Source organism: Pelodiscus sinensis, chromosome 27 (assembly GCF_052426305.1).
Source record: "Pelodiscus sinensis isolate ZL-2025 chromosome 27, ASM5242630v1, whole genome shotgun sequence".
NCBI classification, from domain to species: domain Eukaryota; kingdom Metazoa; phylum Chordata; order Testudines; family Trionychidae; genus Pelodiscus; species Pelodiscus sinensis.
In genome coordinates, this window is record NC_143078.1 from 19,541,980 (window position 1) to 19,561,723 (window position 19,744).

A 19,744-nucleotide genomic window follows, 5' to 3' on the forward strand; every position below is an offset into this window, starting at 1 on the left:
GGGCATTAATCCTTTGGCGAAGTGTCTGAGATGTTTGTCCAATGTACATAGCAGACGGACACTTTCGGCACATGATAGCGTAGATTATATTTCTGGATGCGCAGGAATATGTGTTCTTGATCTTATAACTCACTTGGTTAGGTCCAATAATGGTATCAGCAGAATGAATATGTGGACAAAGCTGGCAACGGGGTTGGTATTAGTGTGGTATGTCCTGTGGTGGTTGGTAAGAATCATCTTGAGGTTAGGTGGTTGTCTATAGGAGACTATGGGTCTGTCTCCCAGAGCCTCTTTGAGTATGGTATCCTGTTCCAATATAGGCTGTAGTTTATTGATAATGTGTTGGACAGGTTTAAGTTGGGGGTTGTAGGTGATGACAAGTGGTGTTCTATTGTTGGTTTTCTTGGGTCTGTCTTGAAGTAGATGGTTTCTAGGTATTCGTCTGGCTCTTTCAATTTGCTTTTTTGTTTCTCTGGGTGGGTAGTTGAGATTTATAAATGCTTGGTAGAGATCCTGAAGCTTCTGCTCTCTGTCAGTGGGGTTAGAGCAGATGCGGTTGTATCGAAGGGCTTGGCTATAGACGATGGATCGTGTGGTGTGTTCTGGATGGGAGCTGGATGCATGTAGGTAACTGTATGAGTCAGTGGGTTTTCTGTAGAGAGTGGTGTCTAATTTTCCATTGTTGATTTGTACGGTGGTGTCCAGGAAGTGGATCTCTCGTGTAGAATGGTCCAGGCTGAGGTTGATGGTGGGGTGTAGGTTGTTGAAATCTCTGTGGAATATCTCCAGTGTTTCTTGGCCATGTGTCCAGATCATAAAGATGTCATCGATGTACCGTAGGTAGAGGAGGGGTGAAAGGGGACGGGAGTTGAGGAAACGTTGTTCTAGGTCAGCCATAAAGATGTTAGCATACTGTGGGGCCATGCGTGTACCCATGGCTGTGCCGCTGATCTGGAGGTATAAGTTGTTCTCAAACCGGAAATAATTGTGGGTGAGAACAAAGTTACATAGGTCTGCTATCAGGTTGGCAGTAGTGTCCTCTGGGATAGTGTTTCTAATTGCTTGTAATCCGTCTTCATGTGGGATGTTGGTATATAGAGCTTCTACATCCATGGTGGCAAGGATGGTATTATTGGGGAGGTTATCGATGTTTTGTAGTTTCCTTAGGAAGTCAGTAGTGTCTCGGAGATAGCTGGGGGTATTGGTTACGAAGGGTTTGAGAAGAGTGTCTACATAGCTGGATAGACCAGTAGTGAGCGTGCCAATACCAGAGATGATGGGACGTCCGGGGTGCCCAGGTTTATGGATCTTGGGAAGTAGATAGAACAATCCTGGTCGGGGGTCAGAAGGTGATTCTGTGAGGATTTGTTCCCGAGTAGCTGTGGGGAGGCTTTTAAGGAGACAGTGTAGTTTCTTTTGGTAGTCCAAGGTGGGATCAGAGGGGAGAGGTTTGTAAAATGTGGTGTTCGAGAGTTGTCTGGTTGCCTCCTGGTTATAGTCGGCCTTATTCATAATGACCACAGCACCTCCTTTGTCAGCTGGTTTGATTACAATGTCCAGGTTGTTTTTGAGACTCTGGATGGCATGGTGTTCAGCGCGGCTAAGATTGTGTGTCGCTTGTTGTCGTTTGCGAATAATGTCAGTCTGTGCGTTGTTGCGGAAGCTGTGTATATAGAAATCCAGATTGTAATTCCGACCGTCAGGGGGAGTCCACATAGAATTATTTTTCCTTTGGTGTTGGTAGGGGGGATCTGGTAGGTCAGATTGATGTTCAGTGGTGGTTTGGAAATATTCTCGGAGACGGAGGCGGCGAAAAAAAGCCTCAAGGTCACCACAAAATTGTATCCAGTTTGTGGGGGACTTGGGGCAGAAAGAGAGACCCCGGGACAAGACAGACTCTTCTGCTGGATTGAGTTTGTAGCTGGAGAGGTTAACAATTATCCGGTGGTTTGAGGCAGTTGCTGTAGTAGCCAGTGGTATGGAGCAGGTTAGAAAATTTATTGTCTTTTCTTTGTTGTAGGGAATAGAAGTGTGTATAGTAGATTTCTTGTCTGGTGGAACAAAAGTCTTGCAAGGTGTCAGTCGGTGTGGATGTTTGTCTTGAGATGAGACGATCTAAGTTAGAAATGTCAAACTGACATTGTCAAATTGTCAAACTGACAATGTCAAAACCCAAACTGAGGCTGTGGCTCAAGGACCGGAGACCAGAGAACCCCCAGGAGGCCGGGAGACTGGCGGACGAGTTCACGGAGAGCCGGTCCGGGTGTGAACGGGAGTCCCGGAGAGAGAGGGAACCGCGCAGAGACCGGATCTCGGCTGAGCGACGGAGGGAGTCAACTACGGGGCGAGACCAAGGAACAGGTCGTCTGCGCCCCAGAGAACCAGCCAGGGCCTGGACAGAGACAGCCCAAAGCCTAACTTGCCATCGCTGTGGGCAAAAAGGCCACAAGAGGGCTCAGTGCACCAGGTCCCAGGACCGGGGACTTTCCAGGGTTAACTGGCTGGGGCGGGAGGAAGGGCAGGCTGCCCCAGAGGCAGGGGCTGGCAGGCAAACCTCAGCTCAGAGAGAGGGGAAGGATGCTCAGTGCACCTCCCCTGGGAGGTCTGACCCTCGGGAGGCGGATTTCTCCGTGTACCGGGTGGGGGCAGGACGGCCCCTGCGGAGCGAGTGCCTCATACCCCTGGAGGTGGATGGTAGGAAGGTGACGGGCTTCTGGGACACGGGGGCGGAGGTGACTCTGGCCCGATCCGACATAGTGGCCCCGGAGCGGATACTACCCCACGCGCAGCTGACCCTGAAGGGCATAGACGGGTCCCCGTTTAAGGTGCCTGTAGCCAGGGTGCATCTGAAATGGGAGGCCAAGGAGGGCCTCAAGGAAGTGGGGGTGCACCCGCACTTGCCCACCGAGGTGCTGATGGGGAATGACCTAGAGGAGTGGCCCCATGAATCCCAGCGGGCTCTAGTCACTACCCGGAGCCAGAGCCAGCGGGGGGCTGACAACGTGGGTCCAGGGAAGGACTCCTGGCAGCGTCCTCAGGGTCCCATCCCAGTGGACACGGGGTCCAGCCAGGCTGGGACTCCGGACCTAGGCAGAGGTGGGGGACAGGTCCCGATCCCTGCCTCAGCAGCTGAATTCCAGGCTGAGGTGCAGGCAGACCCCTCCTTGCAGAGGCTGAGGGACCAGGCTGGCCTCCGTGCAGCTCAGCCCCGGGGGAGAGGTGGCCAGGAGAGATTCCTGCGGGAGCGTGGGCTCCTGTTCCGTGAGTGGCTCCCCCCCAGGAAGGCGAGGGCATGGGGGGTCCAGTGGCAGCTGGTCGTCCCCCGAAAGTATCGCCTCAAGCTGCTGTATTTGGCCCACGATGTCCCCGTTGGGGGCCACCGGGGGATCCGGAGCACCCGGCTGAAGCTGCTCCAGCACTTCTATTGGCCGGGAATCTTTACAGCCGTGCAGCGGTACTGCCGGTCCTGTGACTCCTGCCAGAGGGGCGGGAAGGCCCAAGACAGGAGGAAAGCGGCTTGGGGGTCTCTACCCCAGATAGAGGACCCTCTGGGCTTGCTGAGAGAGTTATGGGAGGGGAAGACCTCCCTGGATGGAGCATCGGGGATGGAAGCTGCCCTGGCTGTCCAGAGAAGGCTCGCTGGGCTCATGGCCCCGGCCCGAGAGACCCTGGCCAGAGATCAAGGCCAGCGGAAGGGTGGGTGTGACCCCCGAGGACAGGCCTGCGCCAGTCGCCCTGGAGCGGGGCGGCGAGTGGACAGAGGGAAGCCAGCTCATGTGGGGCCTTGCCACGGCCGGCCTGAGTCAAGGGGAGCACCCATGTCCCTGGGGCGGGTTCCCACGCAGAGGACCCGAACTTCCCTAGGTCACGAGCGGAGTGACCCTGCTCAGTTTGCTCTCGGAGGGGGGAGAACTGTGACGTAGGGGGGGTACTTGCTGGGCTGTGGTGACCCCTGCTGTCTGGAGCAAGACCCAGCAGGGAAAACCTCGCTAGGCAGAGGTAAGGCCAAACTTGTTGAACCAGTGGCCAGACACCCCCCATGGAGAGGAACAAAGGAAGGTGGAATGCTGCCCTGACTGCGGGGGCAGGGCTGCAAGGGAATTTAGTTAGTTACTGTGGGAGAGCATGGAGGAGAGCCTAGGAGAAGGGGCTGGAGTTTAGGGGCCCAGTCTCCCCCATCTCAAGGGGGCCTGAGGCATCCTAGCCCAGCTCTGGGACCAGACTACATCTGTGCTGTGCTGTATCCTGGAGAGGCAATAAACTTCCTCTATTCCACCGGCTGGTGAAGTCTGTTTGTGCCCTTTCGGGGTGCAGGAGACGGGGAACCCCCAACGCGCCGTCACACCCACTGAGGCCCTATCAAAGCTGGGAAGGGTCGGTTGCACCCCTTTGCCATATAGGTGTCTACAAAGGAGGAGTAATATCCCCCGAAGGGCACACGGTGATTCTCCTTACGGGGAGTGGTGTTATTTGCATGGCATTGAAAGATTGTACTGTTCTCACTAGGGTGGCTGTAGGGGGAGCATGAGAGTGATTTCATTCTCCAATCTTAGACAACTGCTCCTCCCCAGATTCAGCCCCGTCCCATTCCACACCCAACACCAGTGACCTTTTCCCTCCTCCACACTTATCCATTTAGATACATTGATTCCCACTACTTCCCAAGTGTCGTTACTGTTCCATGTCTTGTTAAACGGATGAGGTCCTCCGGTGAGGCCTGGGGAATTAAGTGGGATTGCCAAGACAGGAACCAGCTTGTGAGTGGGCTGGGATGTGGCTGCAGACCCAGCAATTAGAGATATTAAGGGTCTGAGCGATCCATACTTGCTGGTGGATAAAAGAATTGTCATTGTCATAGTGGATTCCCCAGACCTTAAGACACCAGTGGCCAAGGAACAGGCCCCACCAGAGGCACATGTTGGAGGCAAGACCCTTTTGGTTCTGGCAACCTCAGCTGAGGGAACCGCAGTCACGGTTTTATGTCCACCAGGCAGCAGGCGCTAGGCTCACTACTGCTTCTTCTTGGGCCTTCCTTTTGGTCCTCGTCTGCTTCAGGCAACCCTTACGCGAACGTAGGTTGTAAGGTATCGCAGGCTGTTCCTCTACGTCTTCTTCTGGAGTCAAAATTGACTCTGCGTGGTCCTGAGGCGATGATTGGTCCGCAGGGGGTGGTGCCTTCTTACACTGCGAAGCCTGTATCCATGCTGCGATGCCGGATAGCTTAACAGCCGTCTGGGTAGAGAGCAGCACCTGATGCGGGCCCTTCCACCGGGGTTCCAAGGCGTGTTTGATGGTGGTGTCGTACGTAGACCCAATCATCTGTCTCGAGAGCGTGGCAGGCATCAGAGGCGGGTTCCGTCGGAGGCATCAGAGGTGGGAACCTGTGAATGGAAGTGACTTACAGCTTCCATTAGTCCCTTGCAGTACTGAAGGAGTATACTGTGAGTCAAGTTCAAGTCTGAGACTGGAGTAATGGTAGCCATTGTTCTCAATTTCAAAAGGACTTAATTTATGTCTTTGGGATGGGGTGGATTGAATTTCCATAAAGGCCAATGGTAAGGCTGCTGGCCAGCTTAACCCTGTAGAGTCACAACATTTTTTGCAAGCTTATTTTTTTTATCACACCATTTCATTTTTCAACTGCACCTGCGCTCTGTGGGTGGTAGGGACAGTGCAGCAGGTGTGTGACATGTAACACACGAGCCAGGTGCTGAACAAGTTGTCCAGTAAAATGTGTACCCCGGTCACTGGACAGAGTGGCAGGAATTCCTTTGGCAGGCATAATATGATTTAACAAACATTTGGCAACAGACAGTGAATCAGCTTTGCGACAAGGAAAGGCTTCAATCCATCCTGAAAATAAGCATACCATAACCAAAATAAATTCATATCGTTGACACTTAGGCATTTGTACAAAATCAAGCTGCCAATGCAAGAACGGTGCTTGGGGCAGGCCCCAGAACCCGTGAGCTACCTTTACAGGTTTGCCAACATTGTAGCTTTGGCAAGTGGCATAGGCGGTAAAGTGGCGGGCTGCAAAACAGCTGAAATGTGGGGCTCACCATCCTGCCTTAGTTACAGCAGAGACCATCCCCTCCTTTCCGACATGCGAAACATCGTGAAGGGGGGTAGAGTAAAAGGGGGCCACAAAGGTACCAGTAGGCGAGCACCGACGGGAATCGGGGTATAGAGAGCAACCCTGGGTGACCCAGGAGTCTTTTTCTGCTTCTGGGACAGAGTCTTGGAGCAGGATGAGGTCAGAAAGGTGGTACAGAAACAGAAAGGGAACCGAGAAACGCACCTGGGGAAGGTTCTAGGGCAGTATTACTCCTAGCAACATCAGTATCTGCTGTGGAGTGGCCAGGGCACTTAACAATAGCTAATGCAGATGGGAGTAAAACTGCATACAGGAGAGCAGCAATGTAGGGGCCATTCTTGATAGGGGCACCAGCAGAGGTAAGGAAACCCCGAGCTTGCCAGAGGGTGCCAAAGTCACGTACAACCTGTAGAAGCTATGTTTAGCTAGAAGCCATTTTGTGTATTAGAAACCATTTTAGCTTTTTTTTTTAAGCACGTAAACCAGAGTGAACTTTTTTTACCCCGTGAGAAGAGGCCTACAGGATGGGGCCTATTGGTATGTGTTAATTGGGCTGGTTGGGACAGGAGATGTACTCCCTCGTACCTGTCCGCCATCTTGTTGATAAGGCTTTGTTTTTCCAAATTTAATTAAGAATTTCTGTAATTGGATGCCCTGACGTCAGACTGTTTGGCTAAGGGTATAGAAATACTAGGATTAATTGTATTAGCAGCTTTACTGGGCCCGGCTTTGCTGGGACCACGTTTGGCTCACTTTGCTTTACTAATCAATAAAGCAATCAGTTGTTAGCCGCCTAAACAGAGAGGAGCGTGTTTTTGCTTCGACAGGAATCTCGGTGGAACCTCCAAATTAACGCGCCACTTGCCTGTATGGATGGACCGGCACTCCACTTCCAAACCTCTCAGAGCGCTCAATAAAAGGTAAAGGGAATACCTGTTACGAAATCTCCTGGTGAGGGCTTGGGATTTGGAGTGACGGCCGGCCATCGGGGTAAGGGGAGCTACGAAATTCAAATTTTGTGAAGCGGCTAACATTTTTGTCTGTCAGTGTCTGTCTTTGTCTATTAGGCCTGTCTTATGCGTCACAGTTCCAAAAGGGCACACCGGTGTCTCTAGTAAGGCAGCCATGCGCTGGATCCTCTGTGTTCGGACGCTAAAAGCTGGTGTGGTGCCAGTACTCTCTCTCGGCACACGGAAGCTTTGCTGTCTCTCTCTGTTATTTGTGGGCGTAGTACTGACCTCTGAGGCTAACCCCAGGCCATAGTACCCCATTCCGCCAGGCTGTCTCCAGGCGCCAGGACGTGGTGTTCTGCCGGGCTGGGGCAGGTGCCGGAAACCCCTGCGAGCCAGGTGCACTTTAAGTCCAGTGCCTCGCAACCAAAAGGGGGAGGGGGACCAGTGCGAGCAGGTAAATTCTTAATTCGGTGACTCGCAGAGCGAGCAGGCAGATTCTGATTCAGTGACTCGCAGAGCAAGCAGGCGAATTCTAATTCTGTGACTCGCAGAGAGAGCAGGCGGATTCTGATTCGGTAACTTTCAAAAGAAGGTGTAAGCAGGCGGACTTTTAGTTCGGTGCCTTACAAAATTAAGCGCGTGCAGAAAATGGGGGTAGGTCAGTCTACAGGAATTCCAGTGCCTTGATAATAAAAGCCTTCTGGTATAGGATCCTAATAAAGCCTGATATTATGTGCCGGATGTCTTAGGGCAGCGCCACTTAATAGAAACACCCATAAGAATTGAACAATACAAAAAAATGCATCTAAATGTGGAAACTGTAGGAAAAATGTAAAAAAAGGAAACAAAAATTGTAAAAAATAAAGAAAAAGTGTGTAAAAAATAAGTATAAATGTAATAAGTGAAAAATAAATGCCTCTGCATAGGTCTAAGACTTAAGCTAATCCCAGCTGCACCAGGGCTCTCCCACAAGGGAGCTCTGAACGCAAGGGGGGGAGGTCAGCAGAACCTCAAGACTCAACGAATATGTGAGAACATAAGAACAGCCGTACTGGGTCAGACCAAAGGTCCATCTAGCCCAGTATCCTGTCTACCGACAGGACACCATTTTAACCCCTGGCTAATAGCCTTTTATGGACCTAACCTCCATGAAATTATCTAGCTTCTCTTTAAACTCTATTATTGTCCTAGCCTTCACAGCCTCCTCTGGCAAGGAGTTCCACAGGTTGACTACACGCTGTGTGAAGAAGAACTTTCTTTTATTACTTTTAAACCTGCTACCCATTAATTTCATTTGGTGTCCTCTAGTTCTTCTATTTAGGGACCTAATAAATAATTTTTCTTTATCAGCCCTCTCCACACCACTCATGATTTTATAGACCTCTATCATATCCCCCCTCAGTCTCCTCTTTTCTAAACTGAAAAGTCCCAGTCGCTTTAACCTCTCCTCATATGGGACCCGTTCCAAACCCCTAATCATTTTAGTTGCCCTTTTCTGAACCCTTTCCAAGGCCAAAATATCTTTTTTGAGATGAGGAGACCACATCTGTACACATTATTCAAGATGTGGGCGTACCATAGTTTTATACAGGGGCAGTAAGATATTCTGGGTCTTATTTTCTATCCCTTTCTTAATAATTCCCGGCATCCTATTTGCCTTTTTGACCGCCGCTGCACACTGCGTGGAAGATTGCAGAGAACTGTCCATGATAACTCCAAGATCCCTTTCCTGATTTGTCGTAGCCAAATTAGCCCCCATCATACTGTACGTATAGTTGGGGTTATTTTTCCCGATGTGCATTACTTTACATTTATCCACATTAAATTTCATTTGCCAACTCCCCTTATTTCATAAGCTGCTAAGGTCTAACACTCTAGACCCGGCAGACTCTCTCTTTGGAGTGTGTAAAGTTAGTTTAAGTGGGGATTAGTCTAAACACCCCCCACTCTGCCAAAAGGCTCCCCTGTGTACTACATGTACGTGCATAATGGTCCAAGGACCTGTAAGCATTTAACAAATTGAAAAAGAGGAAAAATTCAAGCCCTGAGGAATAAAAGTAAAGCTCAGAAAAGCAAAAAATCCTCCCTGCAGTAAAATAGGTAACTTAAAAGTTGCTGCAGCACCTCTGTGACAAAATAATGCACAAAAAGTAAAAAAAAAAAAAATCTCAGTTGGCACACCCATATCAACCAAGCTTGGGGGGAAAATGTGGTACAACATCACCCCTCTTGCAGCCTCTTTATAACGCATACACAGGTAAAAAAAAATCATAAAAAAATAACTAAAAGAAATTAGCTCTTCCCTTTAAAAACACGGGCTCCTGTAACAAACTTGCCCAATCCAAAGCAAAACACAAAGTTTAAAATAAGTTTAACAGTTTAAAAAAAGTGTTTCTCCAAATCCTAAGGGGGAGGGAAAAAAAAACCTGCTTTAAAAAATAACTCCTTGTTTCTTGCAGCCTCTTTTAATCATCTTAGCAATAAAACAGTCAAGTTAAACATTTGGCTACAAACACTTTGTTAAATCTATTGAAAAAAATAAAAAATTCTACTAAACCTTAATTGGTTAACCGCATAAAAAAATAAAATCTATACATTGTAAATTTGTAAAACCTGCACCCTAAGGGTTAAATGTGTCTTCCAAGAAACCTAATTATTGTTTAAAAAATCCAAGCCCAAAAACTTCACAGTGTTTCTGTTCAAGGCTAAGCTAATAGCACTTTTGGCTTGCTTTCAAATCCAAGGTCGTGTGTGTCTGCAAACTGCCTGTCTGTTCTGGAAGGGGGGGAGCACTTTCCCCTATAAGTAAGTCTGTAACATTGCATGTAATTCTTTTCAGAAAAAAAAAAACTTTTTTTGCTTGCTGGAATAGTAACTAGCAACCACCTTGTTCTAAAAAAGTTTCTGTGGCAGTAAAAAAATAAAAAGCCTGGTCTGCAGTACAAGAGGGAAACTAAGGCATGCCACCTTTAACTTAATAATTAAACAATAAAGTAAGTTACTCAAACGCTCTAAAGCTAGTGTTCAAAATAAAAGCATACCATTGGGTAACAGCAGGCTGATCAAAAAGTAGCAAAAAGCTGTAAAAAAAAAAGTGTTCTAAAATATAATGCACCACCCCAACATGGGTAAAAAATGTTTTCTTTGTCTTTCAAATCATCAAGAAGCGCTAATATCATCTAAAAATTAACTAAAAAAAACCCACGGTTCTGTGTCATAACATAATAAGTTTGTGTTCTGTGTTCTGTCCAAATTTGTCTTGTGTGTGTCTTAATTGTAATATATGTATTTCTAACATTGTTGTGTGTACAATATTGTTGTTTTAATAAAAAAATAATTTAAGTCCCTTAAATAATCTTAACTTCGTGCTTTACACAGATGGCTTTTTTGCTTTTATAATTTTAGTAAAGTTTTAGTAGCAGGCTATGCAGTTTGTATTGTCTAAAATGTAGTAAAATCTGCTCCTCTACCTGCTGTTTTTCCCTTCTCTCCTACCATCGCCAGCTCCTTTGCCGTCTCTGTCAGAACTGGCCCTCCTGCAACACCAAGCCCCAGAATCGGAAAAGCAAAAGTAAAAACCGGCAGGGTGCACATTGCACCCAAACCACTTGTGGTGCAGCTCTAATGGCCACATTGTTGGCCCAGTGGTCTTGCTAACTCACCTTGCCCCCGTGCTCCATAAACTTTCGCACGTTGGCAAAGGGGGTAGCAATCCTTAAAACAAAATTGGTTTGCTCCCAAATTCTCCCAAGCAGCCAAAGATTACTGTCTGGCTTGCCCTGTCTGCCAAGCCCACAACGTGGGTAAACCTGTAAAAACAGTTCCGGCAACCAGACCTCCGCCTTTGGGACCATTTCTGAATTTACAAATGGACTTTATTCAATTGCTTAAATGTCAATCTTTTTAATAATGTGCTGGTTATTGTTTGCTTGGTTTTGAGAGGAGTAGAAGCTTATTCCTGCAGGAAAGCTGATGCCATCACAGTGGCAAAGAAACTTCTAAATCATTACATCCCATCATGGGAAATACACCTTGTGATCTCCAGTGATAAAGGTACCCACTTTACTGGGCAAATTGTTCAAAAAAACTGGGAAAGTACTACTCTACCAGACAAGCACTGCACTGTGCACGACACCTGGAGAGCGCAGAAGCAGTAAAAAGATGAAACAGGATTTTAAAGAACGAACTTGCTAAAATATGTAAGAACTCTGGCTTAATATAGACAGTAGCACTCCAGATTGCCCCAATGAGCATGAGAGCCACTCCTAATCAGAAAACTGGACTCAGGCCACATAAAATTGCACGTGGCCGACCTATAAGACTGTTAAGCAGCCCAGAAATTAACCTGGCTGATGCCACACTTGTTAAAGGCAAGAATTGTCAGGAACTTATGAGGTGTGTACAGTCTTATCATTCACAGGTTAAGAACGCCTTCCAGGAGGCCCCGACTGAGCCGTGCCATAAACTACAACCAGGAGACTGGGTTTGCGTGAAAGTTCACAAGCGAAAGACTGCCCTGGAACCCAGGTGAAAGGGGCCCTACCAAGTTCTTCTGACCACTCATACTGCTGTAAAGTGCAAGGAATTGCCCGCCTGGATTCACACCTCCCACTGCAAACCAGTTCCAGCCCCTACAAAGGTTGGCCCCAACAAGGAGCACCGCAGACCTGGTACCAGAGACCCAGGTCCAGAAGCAGATGGGAATCACCACAGACCTGGTACCAAAAACCCAGGTCCAAAAGGAGACAAGGATCAGCGCAGCCTTGGTACCGGCAATCCAGGCCCAAAAGCAAACGAGCCTTAAAAATCCAAGGCTAAGGTACCAGCTGCGGCCCAGAAGAACCTGCCAGCGATAGGTGAAGCAAACTACGAAGTCCTAAAAAACAGCCAGCATAAGGCTGAACAAACAATTCATGTTAAGCTTATGCTTAATCTTGGTTTTAATACCTAGCAGTAATAACCTGTATAGTTTAAATGTGTTTATGCTTTTAATAAACCAAGTTTCCCAAGAATTTAATTCCACAGGTTGCTGGATATGTGCTCACAGTCCTGTACATTCAGAAGGAGGCATCCCAATAATTCCAGTCCCACTAAACAACACTCAAATAAATGGCACACTGTTTAGTAAACTAAGCCAAATAATACTTGGCAGGATAAAGGCTTTACTAACCCAGGGTATATCCGCCTAGCCTTGACCCCAATTGTTAAGTACTGCTGGACATGTAATGGTTCAGAAGCCAGGGTAAAAAAAAGCCAAAACCAAATGGCCCTAAACTATGTCCTAGCTAGTAAGGGCGGGGTTTGTGCCTTAGTAAGAAAAAAATGCTGTGGGTATATTTCTGACACCAGTAAACAAGTAAGAAAAAAGGTCTCAAAATTTTTAAAAAAACTGTGAAACTGTGAAACGCCTAAGGGGGAAGACTGAACCCTCTGGGATTGGTTGGGAGGCTGGTTTGAACATGTGGGAACTTGGATTTTGCAAGGTATAGTTTTAGTATTAGCTATATTCTTTTGTGCCTATTTTTGTTTCTTGCTAATCAATTGCTTTATTTCTTGTATTCTAAAAAACACAAAACAGACCCTTACCAAAGGGAATGTGAAACACGTGATGTTAAAATAGAATAAGCAGAGAAAGGAACAAGAAATTTACATAAATACTTTAATGGAAAATGAAGGTATAAAATGGTTTCAAGGTTAGCCTTTAAAAGGCTAAAAGGGGGGAGTTGTAGAAGCTATTTTATGTTTAGCTAGAAGCCATCTTGTATATCAGAAACCATTTCAGCTTTTCTCTCAAGCACGTAAACCAGAGTGAACTTTCTGTCACCCCGTGAGAAGAGGCCTACAGAATGGGCTATTGGTAAGTGTTATTTGGGCTGGTTGGGACAGGAGATGTACTCCCTCGTACCTGTCCGCCATCTTGTTGATAAGGCTTTGTTTTTCCAAATTTAATTAAGAATTTCTGTAATTGGATGCCCTGACATCAGACTGTTTGGCTAAGGGTATAAAAATACTAGGATTAATTGTATTAGCAGCTTTACTGGGCCCGGCTTTGCTGGGACCACGTTTGGCTCACTTTGCTTTACTAATCAATAAAGCAATCAGTTGTTAGCCGCCTAAACAGAGAGGAGTGTGTTTTTGCTTCGACAAACCCCAAAGGCATAACGAGAATCAGTATAAATGGTGGCGGAGTGCCCGTCAGCCAGAAAGCAAGCGCGGGTTAGGGCAACTAGTTCAGCGACTTGCGCTGTCACAGAAGGTAATGGCACAGCTTCTAGGGTTTCAGAGAGTGATACCGCAGCATATCCTGCAAGGAGACGACCTTGTCTATCCCGAAAGCAGGAACACAAGGTCGGAGTTAGAGAGAGGGACTTCGGAAAGGTCAGGGCGCGGACGGTGACAGCAGAGACAGCTGCAAGGCAGTCGTGGGGTACACCGTCATCAGACAGAGGAAGGAGAGTGGCAGGGTTCAACTGAGAACAGCGCTTTATGGTGATATGCGAAGCCGAAAGCAGGAAAAGTTCGTACCTAGTGAGGCGGGCGGAGGAAAGGTGAGCTGTATTACGTTGTAGCAGGAGAGTTTCTATAGAGCGGGGGACCATGAGAGAAAGAGGAGAGCAGAGGACAAGGGACTCAGCCATTTCGACTAGGCGTGCCGCAGCAGCCACAGCACGCAGGCAGGGGGGTAAACCCTGGGCAACAGGGTCCAAGGTGGCAGAGAAATAGGCCACTGGATGATTTTTGTCACCATGCTCCTGAGTAAGAGCCCCAAGTGCACAACCAGATTGCTCATGGCAGAAAAGAGTAAAAGGCTTACAGTAGTTAGGTAACCCTAAGGTGGGGGGCAGTGAGAAGCACTAAAGAGTCAGTTTCTGAGGCCGATAATGAAGGGGAACAGAGGAGTAGATCATTTACATATTGGACCAATGTGGACCCAGAGGGGAAGACCAGGTCAGTGAGGTCTCTGGCTAATGCTTGGGAAAAGAAAGACGGGCTTTCTGTATACCCCTAGGGAAGCATGGTCCATGTGTACTGCTGCCCCTTGTAAGAAAAGGCAAAAAGATACTGGGACTTAGGGTGAACCGGGACAGAAAAGAAAGCAGAACACAGATCAACAACAGTAAAAGGAGTTGCATCTGGTTGGATAGGAGCCAGAATAGTTGCTGGGTTAGGGACTACAGGAAAGGTGGGTACAACAATGCAGTTAATGGCTTGAAGATCCTGAACAAACAGCCATGATTTCTCATCAGGCTTTCAAACTGGGAGGATAGGGGCGTTACGGCACTGGAACACGGGACAATAATGTCTTGTTCCCGCAGGGTGAATATGACCGGAGCTGAAACCTCTAAATCCCAAAAACCCAGTCCCACGACCCCTTCTCTGACCTCATCCCCGTTCTTGGTACCCTCCCCGTTCCCGGTACTGTCTGCCCTGCCCTGAATAATGCTGTATTTGCAGAGCCATTAACTTTTGTGAGGACTGCTCCTCTTTCCCTTTTAGAGTGCGGTGGCAATGCTCTGCCACTGCTTGCAATTTGTCCATGGTCTTGGCCTCCCATCCAACACTTATTGGCTTTAACATACTGCCAATAGCAGGTAGGAGGCCATTAACAAACGCATGCGCCAGGGCGCCCTGTCCATTTTCACCCGGTCGCTGTATACCAGAATGTTGCAGAAAAAAAGCCCATCGGTCAGTCGGGTGTGATAGTTCCCCGGGTTTTCTCTCTGTTGCTGTTTACAGCAATGTATGGCCGCCCAGTTGGTTTTTGGAGTCCATACTTGGGGAATGGCCTCACGCAGGCACTTAGCTTGATTCTTACATTTGTTCCAGTAGGCAGCGTCAGGACCAGTGTCTTGTAAATTAGAAGGATGCTCAGTGGTGGGCCAATTTGCTATCAGGAGCCTTTTGTTTTTCTTGCTCGCTAGGGTTTTTAAGTAGCTTACACAGTTGCAGGAGGTCTGCTTCAGAGGATTCGTAGGCATTGCGCACTAGCAAAAATTCCTCTGCAAATTTGGTAGGGTTTTCCTGGGGCTTTGGAAAACCTTTTACAATTGAGTGGAGCTCCCTGTGGGTCCACGGTTTATAGCTCCAAGTGGGACCGGTCTGAGTCTTCTCGGAGAACGGGGTAAAGGGAAGCGCTTGGTCTGGTGGTGGGAGAGGAGGTTTCCAATAAAGCTTTTCACTTATAATTAGAATTTTTAAGGGAGGCGAGCTTCGATTCAGTCCATCTAAGATTTGCCTCAAAGCAATCTACCTCTCCTCTAGCCAATTCAGCTTTGGGAAGGCCAAGTTTGGCTTTTAAGACGTCCACTTGGTCTTTGTTCCAAGATCCTAACAGTGGCCACTGAGTTTTGGGATCCCCCAGAGTCAATCTAGATCATTTTTCTAGAAATGTACAGGGGTCTGGACCCTTTCTAAAATATATAAACTGAGCCGGGGTCGCTTTAGGGAACTAGCCCTGCTTAGACGTCTGCTTACCCATACAGGAGGACTTCATACACCAATCACACAAGGAGGAAATTCGGGTTCGTCAGAGCGGTGCCCAGTGCAACACACAGAAGAAGCCCACAGGCTACTGCCTCAATCGCCCTTGCGTTCACTCCAAGGATTTTATCCAAGGTGCGGTGCGGCTGCGATTGTGCAGATTCCAGTCACACAGACCGCGGGGACAGGAGCCCCTTGGTCAGCCAGTCCCCGGACAGGGATGGCTCCCAGACTCTCTCACACCACAGGGAAGACGGATAGACACAGAGACAAGACAGTCCTCAGTCCGGACAAAACATAGAAATAATTACCTGATCAGAGTCCTGATGTTAGATCCCGGGATCCCTACCAGAACTGAAGCTCTGCCTGCCTACCTGGCCCTGCGCGTGGAACTGGAAGCATTTCCTAGCAGCCTAAATTTGGCCTCCAGGACATCTCTCCTACCCTTCCCTATGTCATTGGTAGGGGACCATGACCACGACCACCGGCTCCTCCCCAGCAGTACACATAAGTCTGTCTAGATGCCTCGAGAGATCCGCAACCTTCGCACCAGGCAGGCAAGTGACCATACGGTTCTCCCGGTCATCACAAACCCAACTATCTATGTTTCTAACGATCGAATCACCCACTACTAACACCTGCCTCTTCCTAACTGGCATTCCCTCCCCCTCAGAGGTATCCTCAGTGCGAGAGGATACCGCAACATCCTCTGGGAGGAGGGTCCCAACTACGGGATGGTTTCCCTCTGCTCCCATTGAATGCTCTTTTCCCTTGAGACTTTCATCCTCCTTAAGAGCACTGGGGCTCTCAGACTGGAGGTGGGACAGTACTACAGTGTCCCAGAAAGTCTCATCAACATAGCTCTCTACCTCCCTTAGCTCCTCCAGTTCAGCCACCCTGGCCTCCAAAGCCCGAACTCGGTCTCTGAGGGTCAGGAGCTCCTTGCAACGGGTGCACACATGCCACCCGCCCACAGGGCAGGTAATCATGCATGTTACACTCGACACAATAAACAGGATAGCCCCCACTCTGCTGCTGGGCTTCTGTCTCCATTTTTCTAATGAATAAGTTTAAGTATAAACTGGGATTCTTTTTACACCTCTGGAATATAGATTATTCTAAGAGTTATGTTTTAAAGAAGGTCAGAAGTCACTAGTGCCCTCTAAACTCCCTCTCCAAACTCTCCTGTTAGCTGTTCCTGGTCGCCGAGTATAGCTCTGGTAGTCCCTCCCCCTGACTGAGGCTCAGCCAATTAACAGAGTCGTCTAGATTTCAAACAAACCAACCAGACAAACACAAGCTCAACACACTTCAAATAACTCCCCCCCCCCCCGACACAAACACACACTCCAGACAGCCACTTACCACAAGGGTCCCGTTGTTCCTCCTCTTTTACCTGGAGAACTCCCTCTCCAAACTCTCCTGTTAGCTGTTCCTGGTCGCGCTCTCCCTGGTCGCCGAGTCACAGAGGCTGGTAGGTCGCAGACCTGGCAAGATAGGGGTGTGCGGGTTGGGAAGGAAGCCAACAGGGAGCTGAGAGGCCCCACGTACGGGGGATGGGAAGGAATAGGGCGGAGGTCGGGGTCAGCTGGGGGGGTGTTGCAGGGAGCAAAATGGGGGAATGGAGAAAGAGGCTAGGGGGGACATGTTGGTTTGGGCATTGTGGAGAGGAAGGATAAAAATATGGTTCACGCAAGGGAGGGCCCGCATGGGGGATAAGATTGGCTTGGGGGTGTTGTAATGCACTGGGAAAGTGAGGGAAGGGAGGTGCCGGATTGGCTGCAGCGCAGATAATGGCGGGGGGGGGGGGGGGGGGCGGATTGGGCTGAGGTAGAAGGAGTGGGGGTGCTGTTGGACTGGGGGTGTGATGGATTGGGTGGAGTGAAAGGGGGTGTGGGTTGGGCTGAGGGTGTTGAATGCACTGGGGGCAGATAGGGCTAGGGATGCAGGTTGGACTGGGAAGCGGGGGAACGGGGGTGTACGTTGGACTAGGGGTGCTGAATGGACTGGAGAGTGAGAAGAATGGGGGTGCAGGTTGGGTTGAGGTGTTGAGTGCACAGAGGGTGGGGGAGGGGCTTGCAGGTTGGGTGGGGGGTGTTGAAAGCACTGGGGGGGTAACAGGGGCAGGTTGGGCAGGGGGGTGTTGAATGGAGCGTGGGATTCAGGTCGGGTGGAAGGTGGGGGAGGGGGGTGAAGCTCGGGGGGGCTGTGCAGAGCAGGGGGGGGGGCTGAGGACAGCGGGGGCGGGGGCAGACAGGGGCGGGGCCTGAGTAGCGCAGCGGGGGCGGCCTATGATGCAGTTGGGGCCGGGGAGAGGCTGGAACGCGATGGGCGTGGCTATGATTGGGGCGGGGCGGACGGAGACACGAACCGGGAGGCCGCACTGTAGCAACTACAACTCCCGGGATGCATCGCTCACGCTGGCCTGTGATGTCACTTCCGCTGCGCCCGCCCACACGCTGTGATGTCACTTCCGCTGCGCCCGCCCAGGGAGCTGCGGATTGCGGCACTGAACGTTTCCCACAAGCCACCGCGGCTACTTTCCCTGCTCCCCCCGGACTCTCCCGCCTCAGAAAGCCCCCCCCCCCAAACTGCCCATTCGGCTTGTCCTGTGGCATCAGGACTTGCAACCCCCCCCCCCCACTCTACCCCCCCACCAAAACCCCCTGTAGTCTGCCCCCCAAATCCGCATTCCGCCCCCCCAGCCCCCTCTGCAGTCTGCCTCCCAACCCCCCCACTCTCCTCCCCCCCAGCCCCCTGCAGTCTGCCCCCACAACTCCCCCACTCTGCTCCCCCCACCCCCTGCCTCCTGCTCCCCCCAACCCTCCCTCTCTGCTCCCTCCACCCCCCCACTCTGCTACCCCCACCAAACCGCCCTGCAGGCTGCTCCCCCCAACCCCCTACTCTGCTCCTCCCCACCCCCTGCCGCCTGCTCCCCCCAAACCCCCATTCCGCCCCCTTAGCAGTCTGCCCCCCAACCTCCCCACTCTCCTCCCCCCACCCCCTGCAGTCTACCCCCACACCCCCCCCACTCTGCTACCCACAAACCCCCCTGTAGTCTGTCCCCCAAACCCCCCACTCTGCTTCCCCCACGAAACCCCCCTGCAGCCTGCTCCCCCATCCCCTCCTGCAGTGTCCCCCAACCCCCCTCTCTGCTCCCCCCACCAAACCCCCCTGCAGCCTGCTCCCCCAAACCTCCACTCTGCTCCTCCCCACCCCCTGCCGCCTGCTCTCCCCAACCCTCCCTCTGCTCCCCCACCCCCTGCAATCTGCTCCCTCCACCCCCCACTCTGCACCCCCCACAAAACCCCCCTGCAGTCTACTCCCGCCTAACCCTCCCACTCTGTTCCCCCCACCAAAACCCCCTGCAGTCTGCTCCCCCCAACTCTGCTCCCCCCACCAAAACCCCCTGCAGTCTGCTCCCCCCACAACCCCACTCTGCACCCCCCACCCCACACCAAACTGCCCAGCTGGCTTGTGCGGGACAGGATGTTGCCTTACAAAGTGCAGCGGGGCAGCGTGAGGCCGGTTGGGGGGGCTGCCCCGGCTGCTCCCTGTTTGAAAACACTGAGGCTGTGTGTGCGCCAAAACGTCCGCTCTTGCGCAGAAACTTGCTGCCTGTCTACACTGGCCGTGTACAACCAGGGCTTCTGAGCACGAACAAGGATGTTCCTGCTCAGGAAGAAGCCTCTTGCGCAAGAGCCCTTCCAGCACAGGCCAGTGCAGACAGGCACCAGGAATTTCTTGCGCAACAAAGGCCGATGGTTAAAATGTCCGGCAGAGCTTTCTTGCGCAAGAGAGCGTCCACACTGGCATGGATGCTCTTGCGCAAAAACACATGCCAGTGCAGACGCTCTCTTAGAATCCTAGAACCACAGAGTTGGAAGAGACCTCAGAAAGTCATCAAGTCCAGCCCCCTGCGCTAGGCAGGACCAATCCCAACTAAATCAACCCGGCCAGGGCTGTGTCAAGCCGAGACTTAAACACCTCTAGGGATGGAGACTCCACCTCCTCCCTAGGTAACCCATTCCAGTGCTTCCCCACCCTCCTAGTGAAAGAGTTTTTCCTAATATCCAACCTGGACCTCTTCCACCACAACTTGAGACCATTGCTCCTTGTTCTGCCCTCTGTCACCACTGAGAACAGCCTTTCTGCAGCCTCCTTGGAACCTCCCTTCAGGAAGTTGAAGGCTGCTATCAAATCCCCCCTCACT

General features: G+C 50.3%; 1 long non-coding RNA gene across 1 annotated transcript in view; it reads right to left on the reverse strand.

Moving 5' to 3' along the window:
- LOC149521409 (uncharacterized) overlaps positions 1 to 17,340 on the reverse strand; it is a 31,503-nt gene extending 14,163 nt beyond the window's left edge. The window contains exon 1 of the long non-coding RNA XR_016347962.1: positions 16,897 to 17,340. This is a non-coding gene — a long non-coding RNA (uncharacterized LOC149521409). The remainder of the gene's footprint in view (positions 1 to 16,896) is intronic.
- Positions 17,341 to 19,744: the final 2,404 nt, after the last annotated feature.